This window comes from Sus scrofa, chromosome Y (genome assembly GCF_054392235.1).
Source record: "Sus scrofa isolate SSC_HxYL_T2T_F1_AM1 chromosome Y, Sscrofa_HxYL_maternal_Yorkshire_Landrace_v2.0, whole genome shotgun sequence".
In the NCBI taxonomy this organism is placed as follows: Eukaryota; Metazoa; Chordata; class Mammalia; order Artiodactyla; family Suidae; genus Sus; species Sus scrofa.
Genome location: NC_139402.1, coordinates 6,866,271 through 6,883,197, shown reverse-complemented (window position 1 = coordinate 6,883,197; position 16,927 = coordinate 6,866,271). Strand labels below are relative to the sequence as shown.

Sequence of the window (16,927 nt, the reverse complement as noted above, 5' to 3'; positions counted from 1 at the left end):
ACACACTGTGTTGAGATCAGCAAACATGATGTGCCTTTTACACTCAAAAGGCAAAGATTTCAGTTTGTGCCAGGAGTGTCTCCTGTCTGATGAGGGCTGCATTCAAGCCATGTTGAGATGTAGGTGCAGAATCATCACACATGACACACCGTGTGTGTTTCTTATATCATCTTTCCCCAAACCGTAATGCTGTCTCACTATACAGATGAGAAAACTGAGGGAATTATTCCATGCCATGTCCAAGGTCACACAGCTCACCCATGACTCAGCAGTGTTCTCAGGCAGTGCTTCAAGATCTTTTTCGACTTCTGGCTGAGTTTCATTGGCTCCTGTTTCTCTTTGTTTGTTTCATTTGTTTGTTTAAAAATTATTGGAGTATAGTTGACTTACACAGTTGTGTTAGTTTCAGGTATACAGCAAAGTGATTCAGTTATACATCTACATATAGCCATTCTTAGATTCTTTTCCCATACAGATTATTAGAGAATTTTGAATAGAGTTCCTTGTGCTATACAGTAGGTCCTTGTTAATTACCTTCTCTTTCTCTCCCTCTCTCTCTCCATATATAAAATAAATATATTAAATTATATGTATATATTATACTGTGTATATTCAATCCCAAACTCCTAATTTCTTGCTCCCACCCTTTCCCTTTGGTAACCATAACTTTGATTTTGAAATCTGTGAGAGTGCTTCTGCTTTGTAAAGAACTCCCATTGGATTATTTTTTATTAGATTCCACATATGAGTGATATCATAGGGTATTTGTCTCTGGCTCCATTTAGTGTGGTCATCTCTAGGTCCATCCATGTTGCTGCAAAGGCATGATTTCATTCTTGTTTATGGCTGAGTCGTATTCCATTGTACATATGTACCACATCTTCTTTATCCATTCCTCTGTCAGTGGGCATCAGGGTTGTTTCCCTGTCTTGGATATTGTAAACAATGTTATAATCAACATTGGGGTACAGGTACATTTTCCAATTATCGTTTTCTCCAGATATATTCCCAGGAGTGGGAATGTTGGATCATGGGGTCGTGCTATATTTAGTTTTTTAGGGAAACTTCATACTGTTCTCCATAGTAGTTGTACCCTTGCTCCTACTTTTCCTCATGTTTCATGCTCTACAGAGCAGGCACAGAAGCATTTGGTTTTCACAACATGCTCAGTACTGTCTTATCCTTTGATGATAGAAGCTTTGTCAGAAGGTCTCTTTGTGGTGCACGACCTCCCCCCATTTCACCATCACCTGGCCTCACGGACCTTCTAAAAGCCCATGAAAGCTACCTCTCCTCTCAAGCCAGATGATGTCATGACAGCATCTAAAATCACGTCCTTGAAGAAGAGTGGCCATTCGGAAGGTATAAAGTTTCAGTTACGTGAGATGAAGACATTCCGGGGGTCTGCTGTGCAACATGGAACCTGCAGATGACAGTGTCTTAGGAGACAGCCTGTGGTTTTGATGGATACAACCACTGGGGACGTGCACACTGATCTATGGCGGGCACATCATAGACACTCAATGACCGAGAACTGTGAGATGAAGACCCACGGGAGGGGGAGAAGGGGTAGCAGTCAACAGCTGAACTCTTCCATCTCAGCGCCTAAGTTGAGCAAGGGAGGTCAAAATGGGTCTTGGACTTGGGAAGAAAATATCACCATGGTCCTTGCACTGCCGATGGATGCTCTATGGGTGCAAGAACGGTTTTCCTTGTGGATTGCTGGTTTGGCTTGGTTTTGCCTTTTAGTACTTCATTCTCAGCCCTCAGCACATGAGCGCTGTCCTCAAATGAAGGAGTTTCTCCCCAATACTTTTTATTTATTTATTTATTTATTTTATTTATTTATTTTTTTAGAGCTGTACCTGCAGCACGTGGAGGTTCCCAGGCTAGGGGTCCAATCGGAGCTATAGCTGCCAGCCTACACCACAGCCACAGCAACCCAGGATCGGAACTGCGTCTGTGACCTAGACCACAGCTCACTGCAATGCCAGATCTTGGACCCACTGAGTGAGGCCAGGGGTCGAACCGGCAACCTCATCGTTCCTAGTCTGATTCGTTTCCGCTGCGCCATGACGGGAACTCCCCTAATACTTTTTAAAAAATCTGTAGCCCAAAGGCAATGCTTCATCAATGCTTTGTACATAGATGGGTGAATGGATGGATGCAGGTTAGCTGGACACCTGATGGAAACATGAAGGAATGAATGAGAATGAAAATAACAATAGGTATGTCAGAGAGAGAGGGCTTTGAAGATGAAGGAAAGACGTACATTCTCCTAACTGTTGAGGTCAGGACACACACAAGAAAAGGAGATTGGATAATAAAAGATGGAGGAGACATTTCCAGTGGTACAGACGTGAGTCATGCAAATACCTTTAATACACAACATCACAAAACATCCCACCTTTGACTCCAACAGTGAGTACCTAATACAGTTGCTCTGTCCCCAGTTGTAGAACACTCAGACAACCTATATTTTTCTGATCTTCTGCACTGCTTCAGATTGCTTCTGTGCAAGAAAATATTCTTTCAAGGATAAACAAGCAACGAGTTGCTTTAACTATTTTCCAGCTTGAGAAATCCTACACATTAATTCAGACAGACTACACAAATGATAGACCTATACCTCTCCAATGGAGCGAATGGCGCCATGATAGAGGCTTTTGAATGATTTGAGAATTTTTTTTCATTCCATGATTTCTATTATATTCTGTTCTCCAGTAAACAGAATGCTAGATTTGTGCAGCATACATTTGCTTTCCTGATATTGGAAGCCTCTGAGGCTTGCCCATTGGCTTAAATTTATAGAAAAATCATGACTAAACCGTGGCATTCAGCTTCTTGTATTAATGCGTCAGTAGAAAGCATTAAAAAAGAAAACATGGAGTTCCCATTGTGGCTCAGGGGTAACGAGCCCAACTAGTATCCATGAGGATGCGGGTTCAATCCCTGGTCTCGCTCATTGGGTTAAGGATCCAGCGTTGCCATGAGCTGTGGTATAGTTCGCAGATGTGGCTCGAATCCCACATTGCTGTGGCTGTGGTGTAGAAGAAAGAAAGGAAGGAAGGAAGAAAGAAAGAAAGAAAGAAAAAGAAAGAAATAAAAGTAAAATACTCTTGATGCTGCGCTTACCTGCTTATAGAGTGAGACTGTTCTTTGGAAAACAAAGGGAAAATGGTTTAAAAATCCAGGTTCTCCTGGCAAGGGTCTCCTCTTGGGTCCATTAAGAAGGCAGGTAAGGAGTTCCCTGGTGGCTTAGTGGGTTAAGGATCAGACATGTTCACTCTTTGGCTCTGATTGCTGCTGTGGTATAGGTTCGATCCCTAGCCCGGGATCTTCTACATGCTATGGGCATAGCCAAAAAAAAAAAAAAAAAAAAAAAAAAGAAAAAGAAAAGGTTTAAAAACAGAGAGAAGTGATTCAGGTGTTCTGTGCAGTCCTTCAGGCACCTGTTTTGATTCTTATGAACGAAGAGACGAGTTGACAGTCCTTAACTTGCTTTCATAGCCCTTGTGAACAGAAAAGCATTCTTCTTGTCAAGTATTTCCTACGGTTTAGTGGTTTCCTCTTTCTCTCCACCTTATCTACCACCCCTGCCCACCCCCCACAGCCCACACTAGCCCACCAGCAAGTAGGCTGGATAAGCCATCTGGACAGCTTTTATCATCACCAATAATTTCTGAATGACAGACTGTTATTTCCCAGAGAAGGGTTTTTGTTGAGACTCAGTCTTGTGGATTTTCAGAACGAAATGTTTCCATTTGATAATTTCAAGCTTGGCCAGCTCTCAGCATCATTCCGTCAGGTAAATACGAGCCGGAGGAAGGAAGGCTGGTGAACTCATTATAGGTAAAGGGACATTAAAAGGATTTTCTCTTGCGGAGTTTATCCAGCTGGATTTATGGTTGATCCCGTAATTGCTTTAATAGGGGTACCTAATTCAGAGCTGCTCTTCAAGCATCCCTCTCCCTTTGATACTCCTGAGAGACTCCAGGACTTACAGATCTTTTGAGTTATAATCACAAGAATCAACGTGCAGCGGGTACCCCAGAGACTGTGGTGGTCGTGAATTAACAAGCCAAGTGCCGGTGTTGCGGTGACGACTTGGAGGGTGGGTTCTTAGGTTACATGACACAGAAGATCAGTTTGAAGCATCCGTTTTGTTCTTTCTTTCTTTCTTTCTTTTCTTTTCTTTTTTTTTTTGAAAATAAAGCATCAAGAACAAGTAACCACCTGGATAAGGGAAGGCTCTGGGACCCATTCAGGATGTTATTGATGTTTTTGGAGATGACGTCCAAGAGGAAGAGTTGGCATTGCATGGAGGTAAGGCAGATCCCTGCAGACCATTTGCAGAGCTGCTTCAAAGACAGTCTGACTGCCTAACACACCAGCACACACAGAGTGTTCTCAGGGTGCCTCTTCCAGACTGTTAGTGGGTATTTGTTATGGTTGGGCGTATTCAATGCCCTGTCTCCCAAGTCCTATGTTCAGATCCTGATCAGCACCTCATATTATGACTGCATTTGGAAATGGGCTCTTTAAAGAGGTCCCTAGGGTAAAATGAGGTTATCAGGGTAAGCCCTGATCCCACAGGACAGGTGTCTTTAGAAGAAGAAGAGATCAGGACACAGACACAAACAGAGGGATTACCCTGTGAGGACACGGGGAGCCAGATGGACGTCTCCACGCCCAGGAGAGAGGCCTTGGGAGGGTCCAGCCCTGCCCACACCTGGATCGCAGATTCCAGCCTCCAGGACCCGTGAGACAAAAAACGTCTGGGGTTTAAGCCGCCCTGTCTGTGGTCCTTTGTTATAGCAACCTTTGTAAACTAACACAAAAAGTAGTCCCCCTTGCTAAAAAAGGTTGAGAAGACAGACTAAATTACAGTTCAACACGTGTGTTTGCTTTTTTTTTTTTTGATTGAAGTTTAGTTGATTTACAAAGTTGTATTAGTTTTCTGCTGCACAGCAAAGTGATTCCATTACATACTATGTATATTACATATGTATATTTATTTATATATTATTTTCTATATTCTTTATGATTTTTTTTCTGTTATAGTTGGTTTACAGTGTTCTGTCAGTTTTCTACTGTACAGCAAAGTGACCCAGTCACACATATACACACATTCTTTTTCTCACATTATCCTCTATCATTCTCCATCACAAGTGACTGGTGTCCTATACAGCAGTATCTCATTGCTTATCCATTCCAAAGGCGATAGTTTGCATCCATTAACCCCAAATCCCCATCCACCCCACTTCCTCCTCCTCCCCCTTGGCAACCACAAGTCTCTTCTCCAAGTCCATGATTTTCTTTTCTGTGGAAAGCTTCATTTGTGCTGTATATTAGATTCCAGGTATAAGTGAAATCATATGGTATTTGTCTTTCTCTTTCTGACGTACTTCACTTAGTAGGGAAGTCTCTAGTTCCATCCATGTTGCTGCAAATGGTGTTGTTTTGGGTTTTTTTTGGCTGAGTAATATTCCATTGTGTATATATATCACATCTTCCTAATCCATTCATCTGTCAGTGGACATTTAGGTTGTTGCCATGTCTTGGCTATTGTGACTAGTGCTGCAGTGAACATGTGCGTGCATGTATCCTTTTCAAGGAAAGTTTTGTCTGGATATATGCCCAAGAGTGGGACTGCTGGATCATATGGTAGTTCTTTATTTAGTTTTCTGAGGTACCTCCATACTGTTTTCCACAGTGGTTGTACCAGTTTACACTCCCACCAACAGTGCAGGAGGGTTCCCTTTTCTCCACCCTCTCTCCAGCATTTGCTATTTTCTGACGTATTAATTAATGATGGCCATTCTGACATTTTCCATATTCTTTTCCATTCTAGGTTATTATAAGATATTGAATAGGATTCTCTGTGCTCTACAGGAATTCCTCATTGATTATCTGTTTTTATTTATAGTTGTGTGTATCTGTAAATTCCAAACTCCTAACTTATCCCCCCCACATATTTCCCCTTTGGCAACCATAAGTTTCTTTTAAAAATCTGTCTGTTTCTGTTTGTAAATAAGTTCATTTGTATCATTTTAGATTCCACAAATAGGTGCTATCATAGGATATTTTTCTTAACTTCATGTAGTGTGATAATCTCTAGGTCCATCCATGCTGCTGGAAATGGCATAATTTCTTTCTTTTTGATGGCTGAGTAATATTCCATCATATATATGTACCGCACCTTCTTTATCCATTCCTCTGCTGATGGGCATTTAGGTTGCCTCCACGTCTTGGGTATTGTAAGTAGTGCTGCAATGAGAACATTCGAATGCATGGATCTTTTCCAATTAGAATTTTCATCTTTTCTGGAGGTGCCCCCAAGGAGTGGGATTTCTAGATCATATGGTGGTTCTATTTTCAGTTCTTTGAAGAACCTCCATACTGTTTTCCGTCGTGGTCGTATCAGTTGACATTCCCACCAACACTGTGGGAAAGCACCCTTTTCTCCACACCCTCTCCAGGATTTGTTATTTGCAGGCTTATTAATGAGGGCCGTTCTGACCAACGTGAGGTGGTACCTGATTAGAGTTGTGATTTGCATTTCTCTAATCATTACTGATGCTGAGCATGTGCTTTGGGGCCATCTGTATGTCTCCTTTGAGAAACATCTATTTGGATCATCTGCCCATTTTTTTGAATGGGTTTTTTTGGGGGGTTTTTTTGGTTTGTTTGTTTTTTTGATATTGAGCTCCATGAGCAACACATGCTTTTCATACTAGCATTTTGCACAGTATTGTGTCTTGTGAATCCGGTTATCATGCATAATGGTTTGCAGACTTCTTTGGCCATAGATCATTCTACCACAGAGAATTCTGAGAAAATTTGTTCTAATAAATCTCTTTTGGGAAACATCATCATACAGAAAGGTTCTCTAAACGCAATGCCCGTTTCCCGCACATGCCCTCTGTTTGCATATCAACTTTTCCCCGTATCCCATTTCATTTGTTTGTTTGTTTAGGGCCACACCCACAGCACATGGAAGTTCCCAGGCTAGGGGTCCAATCAGAACTGCAGCTGCCAGCCTACACCACAGCCACAGCAACACGGGATCTAAGCCACATCTGTGACCTTCACAGCTCAACGCACTGAGCAAGGCCAGGGATCGAACTCGCATCCTTAGGGATACTAGACAGATTCATTAACCACTGAGCCATGCAGGGAACTCCCCCATTTCATATTTTCTTTTTTAGTTCAGTGATCCAGCAGGATGAGTGCTCTGAAAGGCGAAATCAGACCTCGTGCTTTCATTCACAAGACACGTTTTCCAACATAAATGAAGACAGTTGCCTGCAGGTTTAAAAGAGTAAATGTAACCTCTCATACAGTTCTAGTGATTCGACGTTGACCACACCTTCCTAAAGATTCCTGGATCCAAAGCATTTGATGAAAGGAGGTAGAAAAAAAAATTTTTTTTAACAGAGAAAGAGATGAAGAAATAAGTGAGGGAATTTTAGGCAGCTTTTTGAGGCATTTGCGAGCTTTGGGGTCGATTCCTGCTATGCAGAATCCTGTCTAGGAAAGCTGGATAACCCATCTGAATCCCAGTTTCTTCATCCTCTCAGTGAGAGAAGATAGAAGACCCAGCTTTGCCTCTCAGGATTGAAGACAGAATTAAATGAGCTGATGAGACTAGGGAGCCTGGTCTGGTAAATCCTCCGTGAGCTTAGTGTGATTTCTCCAAACCTAGTTTATCTTAACCCACGAAGGGCTGGTACAGCCGGCTTGCAAGTGCTCTCCTCTGAAACTGCCCTGTGCTTTTCACTGCATATACTCACATTTTTATTAGAAACTGACTCATAAGAACATATTGCCTAGAGCATAGTCATAACTAAGGGAACTGATCAAACCACGCTTCTCGTCTCCACATGAAGGTACGTACCATCAAAACCCCAATTGGGAAAACTCTGGAACCCCCCCACACACACACGTTTACAAAGAAACTTAGAACATCAAAATGAGGTCTTGTTGAACGCCACAGGGAACTCTATTCAATCTCTTGGGATAGGCCATGATGTAAGTTAATCGGAGAAAAAGAATGCGTATGTATTCATTCTTTTGTATATGTTTGTGTGCAAGTATGTCTGGGTCACTATGCAGGACAGCAGAAATTGACACAATACTGTAAATCAACTATGATCTGATTTAAAAAACTACAAAAAAATTTTAAAAAATATCCCATGGAATGTATATATCTCTATCTCTATCTATACACATATAGATATAAAACTAAGTTACTTTGCTGTACAGAGGAAATTGACACAACACTATAAATCAACTATACTCTAATACAGACTATAAAAAGAAACAAAAAACCACAAATGTATCTCAGTGAATGTATATATACACATGACTGGATCACTGTGCTGTACAGCAGAAATTTGCACAACGTTGTAAGTGGAGTCTAGGAAAAAAATTTTAAAGTATCTCAAAAAATAGTGGTGTCCAGAAATTCCTCATAGAGACCAGCCAACTTGATTAAATATGTCTCTGGAATATCCGTCAGGACCCAGTGGTTAACCAACCCGACTTGTATCCATGAGGACGTGGGTTCGATCCCTGGCCTCGCTCAGTGGGTTAAGGATCCAGTGTTGCCGTGAGCTGTGGTGGAGGTGGCAGACGCGGCTCGGATCCCTCATTGCTGTGGCTGTGGTGTAGGCCAGCAGCTACAGCTCCGATTCGACCCTTAGTCTGGGAACTTCCATATGCCACGTGGGTAGAGCCCTAAAAAGACCAAAAAAAAAAAAAAAAAGTGTCTTACTGGAAGTAACCTATATATCACAGAAAACAAAATTTGCTTTGCAACCGCAAGTCTATTCTCCAAGTCCATGATTTGTTTTCTTTGTGCCGTAGATTAGATTCCAGATGTAAGTGGTATCATATGGCATTTGTCTTTAAAAAATAATCATAAAAAAAGAGAAAAAAGCGTATCCTTGGCATGGTAACATGGTTCCCTCATTTTGCTGTATGTCCAAGTCAGTATTTCAAATATAGTTAGATGTTTTGTTTCATTCTACGGTTTGCTTGGACAAGCGTTTTTGAAGCCTCAACAAGCGTTTCTTGTAGCTTCTCCCCCCACAGCCTGAGTTCATTTTCGTGCTTAATGTCCACATTTTTGTTGAAAAAAAGGCTATTATAGCATGTCTTTTGACAAGCCTCCTTAGAAACCAGTCGGGAAACTTACAAGACACAATGTATCATTCAGGGCAGCATGGGTATACATTACAAATATAAGCTTCTTTGTGCCAGATTTAACATTAAAACCTTTCATGGGGTCAGTCATTTTCCAGAGCAAATGTATGTCCACAATAGCCACAAAAAAGAAAGCAATCATATTCTGGCAGTTCGGCCCCAGCCACCCTTTCACACATCGGTCTAAGATAGAGGTTACAGAACGCCCAGCTCACAGTGTTGAATTAGTCTTCATGGTATTTTGTTTTATTTTTTTCTTCATGTAAGCTTTTCTGTGTGTGTGTGTATAAATAATCCAATTCACATGCAATTGCAAGAAAAATTCGATACTATGTCCCCTTTACCCATTTTTTCCTCATGGCAACTCCCATCTTTTAAAAGGTACTTGAGTTGCATTTAAAATTGTTTAAACTTGTGCGAGTTCTCTGATGGCTCAGCATGTTAAAGATGCAGCATTGTCACTGCTGTGGCTGGTGTTCGGTCCCTGGCCCGGGAACTTCCACGTGCCACGGGTGTGGCCAAAAAAATAAATGAAATGGTTTCAATTTTGACTTTATGATGTAACTTTTTGTTTCCATTCAAAAGTAGATCTGGAAATACAGACCTATAATTTTTTTAAGTTTTTTTTTTTTTTAACTCAGTGGATTTTACTTGTTCGATGATCACTCCAATTTTACAACATTTGCATTTGAGACTCTAGGCTCAGGGTCACTCTGTGAGATGTTTCAGAGCAAAGGAAACTTGGTTGTGTGTCTGAGGAGTAAACAGATTAAGACTGTTGAGCATGCAAGCTGGAACTGGCTTCTGGTCCTAATGGATGCAAAGAAAGGCAATGAAATCCAAAGCCTGAGAAAAGAATCACTGCCTCACATCTCACACAATACCTTGAAAGACACACATCGGCGTTCCAGACTAAAAGGGAGCTGGACAGACAGTAAACATGCTAAGGTTGTGCTCCTGGCCAGATAGCAGCAAGGATGAAGGAAATCTTTGAACACTTCTAAAATTTCCTTTTCAGTGTAAGCCCAGACCTGTATGAGTGTGAGATGAGCCCCATAACTATTGAAGAGCACTTGGGAGTTCCCTGGTGGCTTAGCTAGTGAAGGATCAGGCATTGTCTGTGCAGCAGCTCAGGTGGCTGCTGTGGCACAGGTGCGATCCCTGGCCAGGGAACTTCCACATGCCCTGGGCACATCCAGAAAAATAAAAGGAGCAACCAACTTATAAAGAGCCTTTCTGAAGGGAGCATCTCCGAAGTGGCTCAGGATCGCTTTTTCAGTGATGTTGGAGCAACCCATATCTGGTACCTGGAATCTGCAGAGTGCACCTGCTCCTTCTTCTGTCCTAGGAGTCAGCCTATGGAAGCGTCCCTCTTAGCTACTTCAACCTCCTGTGCTGTACACAGAGAGGCGTTTATGGGTGAGATTTTTTTCTCCCTACAATGCACACAGGCAGCTTGCTTCTCCTTTCCGTACTGTTGCGAGTAATTCTTGGTATATGGCTACTGGTGTGGGAAGCTGTTTGCTGTCGTATTCACCCATTAGATGGTAGATCACAAGAAATCCATTCATCTCCATTTTACCATATCCAGTCTCTCTGGTTTCGCTCAGTCTTGGGAGTGGCTTACGGCATCTTCTTTCAGTATGTGATTTGGAAAATGCTGCCTCTTGGAACTGGTTCTCGTTTCTGTTAACAGATCATCTTACTACATGGAAGATTGAATTCAGTTGGGCGTGTTTTTAAAAAGGCGCTAATGTTCTCAAAATAGAAATAGACTTCTGGAGTTCCCGTCGTGGCGCAGTGGTTAACGAATCCGACTAGGAACCATGAGGTTGCGGGTTCGATCCCTGCCCTTGCTCGGTGGGTTAACGATCCGGTGTTGCCGTGAGCTGTGGTGTAGGTTGCAGACGCGGCTCGGATCCCGCGTTTCTGTGGCTCTGGCGCAGGCCGGTGGCTACAGCTCCGATTGGACCCCTAGCCTGGGAACCTCCATATGCCGCAGGAGCGGCCCAAGAAATAGCAACAACAACAACAACAAAAAAAGACAAAAAAAAAAAAAAAAAAAAAAGAAATAGACTTCTAGGAGTTCCCTTTGTGGCTCAGCGATTAACAAACCTGACTAGGATCCATGAAGATGTAGGGTTCAATCCCTGGCCTCGCTCAGTCGGTTAAGGATGCTGTGTTGCTGTGAGCTGTGGTGTAGGTCACAGATGTGGCTCAGATCCTGCGTTGCTGTGGCTGTGGTACAAGGCCGGCAGGTGTAGCTCCAATTTGACCCCTAGCCTGGGTACTTCCACATGCCACAGGTGCAGCTCTTAAAAAAAAAGAAAAAGAAATAGACTTCTACTTAACCTTAAATACAGAAGAAACACATAAACTATAATGTTGTTTTTTCTCCTGACACAGATGTTTATATTTGTAATTGAAAGATTAATCTGTCTTTAGATTACCCAAGAGGCTGACAAGAAGCTTAACTACTTTAAATAAATTTTTAAAAAGCACTCCGGGGTAATTATAAATAGACAGAAGGGGTAATCAGTCTTTCTGAACTTTTGTTAAGTTATGTAGATTCTGGATCTTTAATTAATTAATGGATATTCTATGATAATAATGCTATTTCTTTTGCTCTTCTGAGAATGAAGATATGAGAAGATGCAACCCCAAATCCATGATGACTTACATTTATTTTGTCTATTTTTACAACTCATTTATTCTATTATGTAAGCGGTTTCCTGCTTTTTTTATTTTGAGCCATTCATTTTTTTGTTGGGAGTGGAAAATTGGATTTTAATCTTTTAATTTGCCCTCTCTTCTATATGGATTGAGGAAGCTGACTTTTTTTAATAGTGATTTTTATTTTTTTCCATTAGAGCTAATTTACAGCATTCTCTCAATTTTCTCCTGCACAGCAAGGTGACCCAGTCACACATACATATATACATTCTTTGTTCTCACATGATCATGCTCCATCACAAGTGACCAGACATAGTTCTCAGTGCTGTACAGCAGGATCCCATTGCTTTTCCATTCCAAAGTCTATAGTTTTTCATCTATTAACCCCAAATTCCGTGACGCTGTTTTAACAATAATTTTTTTCTAGGAAAAATGCATGGCTTTCTAGGCTATTTTTCTTAACACTAAGTAGATGTTGAATACTAATAATAGCAAGGCTAGTAATTGTAGGTAAATCCCATTACTGGACTTTGATCAATTGGTGGATTTTGAGAAAAATAAATGATTATACTTTCCAAAAGAACCAATTGTAATATAATTGTTTATGGATTTTTAAGTCAATGCAAATTTTTTTGTCAATTTTTTTTGTGTGTGTGTTTTTAGGGCTGCACCTGCGGCATATGGAGGTTCTCAGACTAGGGGTCTAATTGGGGCGGTAGCCGCCGGCGTACGCCAGAGCCACAGCAATGCAGGATGCGAGCCATGTCTGCAAACTACACCACAGCTCACGGCAACACCCAATCCTTAACCCACTGAGTGAGGCCAGGGATCGAACCCACGTCTTCATGGATACTAGTCAGGTTCGTTACCACTGAGCCACAACAGGAACTCCTATTCCATATATTTTCCAAGTTACTTTACAACTATAGCCTTCACTAACCATGGTGGTCAGTTTATTTCATCTCAGGGTACATGCAATTTCGTAGGACATACTTAATCAGAATTTACTCTGTTCTGCATCAGTTTAAAAATCACGTTGGGGCATCTAATTGTGGGGTGCTCATTCCACAGCGATAGTGTGGTAGGTAAAGTTTTTAGGGTCCAGTTGTGTATTTTCTAGAAACCCTATGTCTTGGCCTTGTCACCAGAACCTTTTCAGTTCCATGTCTTTCACGGCAAGGAAGTAGGTCACTTCCCTAGCTGGTTTGGGGGTCTTTTTCTCCAGAGAAAGGAAAGTCCTTAATTCATTCAGTATTGTGTGAACTGGAACAAGCCCTGCATATCCTACATCGGAGTTCTTGGGGATGGCAGGCTGTTGCCTTTCTGTGTGGTTTTCTGTTGTCACTCACCTCCCTAAGTCCACTCCACATGTGTAATACCTACGAGGAGAATTCTGACAGAGGCTCTGGTGTCTCCTGTTTAAAGCGAGACTTAAGAGACACTCTACGAACAGACTATCAACCTGGACTTTATACCCAGTGAACAAAGAAGAGAGCCCATGTAACTGACCAAGAAGCTTCGTCATGAAAGCCCATTTTCGACTGTCAGCAGCAGGCATATTTTAAACTGGGGGCTCAGCCAGCAAGATCGGGAGCCATCATGCCATGTTCTTTTTCTTCATCCCTTGTGTGTCTCGGATCCCTGCACCTGCGAATGCGACGCTCATGTCTCAGGTGGTGAACACGCACTAAAAGGAAAGGAAATATTTAAGAGAGATGGTTGATGCCTTTGTGTAAGGGGCACTGAGTGTGAACGGAGGCAAGAGTCCACAGGTGTACCTTCCGTGGAGAAGGGCACGGGAGGGAACCAGCATCCTGGTAGAATCTGTATGCACTCTATTTGTTGGTATTTTTATAAACGATCCACCTAGGCATGTCTCTGTCAACAGCTGAAGGGGACAAGCAGTGGCAGTGTGTCTCCTGGGTGGAACTGTTTGCAGGGAGGTTACAAGCCATGCATTTTAACGTGCTGTGAGCAAGGTATGCAGGACTGGTGAGAACACAGCTTAGCTGCTGGGGATTCGTGCATCTTTGTGGCTACTTCTTCCCAGCAGAGTGAGGTTTGGCTGCAAATGTTCATACTTTCAATGGTTTTCCTCCTCCTAAAGCATTATTTATTGATTTATTTATTTTTTATTCTTTTCCATGATGGTTTATCACAGGATATTGAAGTTAGTCTCCTGTGCTCTCCCATAGGAGACTGAATTCCCTTCTCTGTGTAATAGTTTACATCTGCAACCCCCAAACTCCCAGTCCATCCCTCCCCCACCCACCTCCCCGTTGGCAACCCCAAGTCTATTCTCTATCTGAGAGTCTCTTTTTGTTTCAGAGATAAGTTCGTTTGGGTCATATTTTTCTCTTTATTTTTATTTATTTATTTTTTTGGCCGTGCCCATGGCATGTGGAAGTTCCTGGGCCAGGGATCCTTGAACCCCTAGGCCACAAGAGAACTCCATCATATTTTTAGATCCACGTGTAAGTGATATCATATGATATTTGTCTTTCTCTGTCTGACTGACTTCACTTAGTATGTTCATGTCTAGGTCCATCCATGTTGCTGCAAATGGCATTAATTCATTCTTTTTGATGGCTGAGTAATATTCCACTGTGTATATGGACCACATCTTATTCATCCATTGTCTATCAATGGATATTTAGGTTGCTTCCACGTCTTGGCTCTTGTTCTTGGCTAGGGCTGCAGTGAACATGGGGATGCATCTATCTTTTCCCTTTAGAATTTTCATCTTTCTTGGATATATATGATCATCTGTAGGTCCATCCATGTACCAGCAGATGACATGACTGAAAAGCACTTTAAATTGCCTAACCTCAAGCTAAATTTCTAGAATAATAATGTGCATGGGGGTCGTGTAACTCCCCAGTGACCCCTCTGAGGGTGGCTGTTGAAAGCTTGGTTCTGCTTTGAGGCTCTTGAAAGAGTACCACTGAACAAACCATCATGAGCAGAAAGAGAAAATTCACATACCTCCTTCCTGTGGCTCCTCAAGAGAGAGAAGATCTGGAGTGTGTGAGGTAGGAATCTAGGATGCCTGGAGGCTGGGCTGAGCATCAGCTGAAACCATAGTCCCTTAGGAAGCTAAAGAATACTTTCAAATTTCTGGATGAATTAACATCGATTCCCCCAGACCAGTTCTCAGGCTTTCAGCAGCCCCAAGTACCAAAACATAAGACACAGAAAATGAGACACCAGAAGGACCATAGCTGAGTCACACATTCTCTATTCTCTATGAGGACCACAAGATAATGGGTCAAAACTCACATGTCATCTAAGAGGATAACTCTTAGGCAAGAGGGAGCCCAACGCTCTAGAAATAAGGACATGAGTCATCACTAAATGCCTTTGAGTGAAGCAATGAGGGTCAGAACGGAAAATGCAAGTAGCTGGGTTTGGGAGAAAGGGAATCATTTGGGGAGGGGTTGTAAAAGGGATGCAGGCTTTTAAGCAAGTATATCTCAGGATGACAGTGGCTTCCAGCTGTTTGCCTCTGGGAAACAAGGAAAAGTTGATGCAAATGAAGGTGGTTTCCACAGCAGGAGAAATGAATCTGCTTGCCAAGACAAAGAAGCCTTGGTTGGAAAGAGAGTTCTTTTGCATCCCCACTTTGAACTTGACATTTGATGGCTAAATTCACCACTTCTTTCCAAATCCCTCTAAACACGTGAGGTTTGTAAGGTAACTTCCTTCTCGAGGAAGCACCCATAAAAGAAGAAAGCACATATGTAAAAACGTGCGCTGTGTCTGATGGATCCACACCCATATCAAATGCTCAGCTCACTGCGATGTAGCCGCATATGAAGACAGATGCAACACCATCCCTGCCATTGAGCAGGGCAGCAGAACATAAACTTGGGACGAAAGGTACCAACACGAAACCTGATATTTGACAATGGGGTAACATTGTCTTGATGGGTTTTCTTGCGCCCGTTGAATGAAAGACTAGAAGTGTTGCTGAAACTCAGCCTCTGTCTGCCAGTGCTAAACAGAAACACAGAGAGTTTTGGGTGAAGGAGGAAATAAAATAGCTTTTATGGCGTTGCCAGGCAAAGGGGGACACAGCTGGCTAAGACCTTAAAAACTGTGCCTCCCATTGGAAAGAACTAGGGAATTTTATAGTAAAAAGGTGAAAAGCAAGATTTCAGATAAGAATAAGGATTGGGGCAAACATGCGTTCTTCTTTCCTTAGGGGAATCTTAGTCATGGAAGCTGGTTGTCAGGATATCTTGGCCTGATCCTGGTGGGGGTCTCCTGGGTTATCGCCTAGAATTCCAGTCCTGGGGAAAAGGGTATATTGATCAGAGATGAGAACAAACTAGGGAAGTTCCTGAAAAACATCATGTGCTCGTCATCTTCAACCCACAGGCCATTGTGCTCAGGGTGCCTGATCTTGAGCTCACAGGTGATGTGTTTAGGGTACAGTAAAGCCAGGGAGAAGCCCAAGGAAGGGCTCCAAGCTGTTCAGTTTTAAAGTCCTCATGTCTACAAGAAGCATAAGGAATATAACTCTTCTCTTAGGTGTATAAGATGCCTACGTCACGACTGCCCATTGTGGCTCAGTGGTTAGTGAATCTGACTAGGATCCATGAGGACACAGGTTCGATTCTTGGCCTCACTCAGTGGGTTAAGGATCCGGCATTGCCGAGAGCTGGTGGTCACAGGCGCAGCTCAGATCCCGCATTGCTATGGATATAGGCTGGTGGCTATAGCTTTGACTAAAAAGAGAAAAAAGAAAAAATGCCTATGTCATTAAGTGTATCCCTTGAGAGGGAACCAGGATCTTGCCCCAAGGCTGCACTATTGTGTTTTGATGGCTCCTTCCTAGAATCTGCCTCTCCTCCCTTCCCTGACCAGCACCTGTCTGAACCTGCCCCTTGAAACTCAGGGAAAGCCATGGAGGCTGAAGGAGGCCCATTTCCCAAGAGCAAGAAATGGGGGACACAGAAAGCCTTTTGTGCCCAGGAGCCCCATAGGGCCCTCCTCGGTCACAGAAGCAGATGGCTTGTAAAAGGCTTTCCAACTGAAATTT

The 16,927-nt window shown here is 42.5% G+C and overlaps 1 protein-coding gene across 6 annotated transcripts in view; it reads left to right on the top strand.

Moving 5' to 3' along the window:
• Positions 1–16,927, top strand: part of LOC106506881 (pseudouridine-5'-phosphatase-like) — a 744,469-nt gene that overhangs the window by 616,532 nt on the left and 111,010 nt on the right. For 3 of the 6 annotated variants that reach the window (XR_014836045.1, XR_014836067.1, XR_014836024.1), the window contains one exon: positions 4,217–4,326. The exons of the other annotated variants lie outside the window; for them this stretch is intronic. The gene's annotated coding sequence lies outside the window, so the exon portion shown is untranslated. The remainder of the gene's footprint in view (positions 1–4,216; positions 4,327–16,927) is intronic. 6 annotated transcript variants of the gene reach the window in all.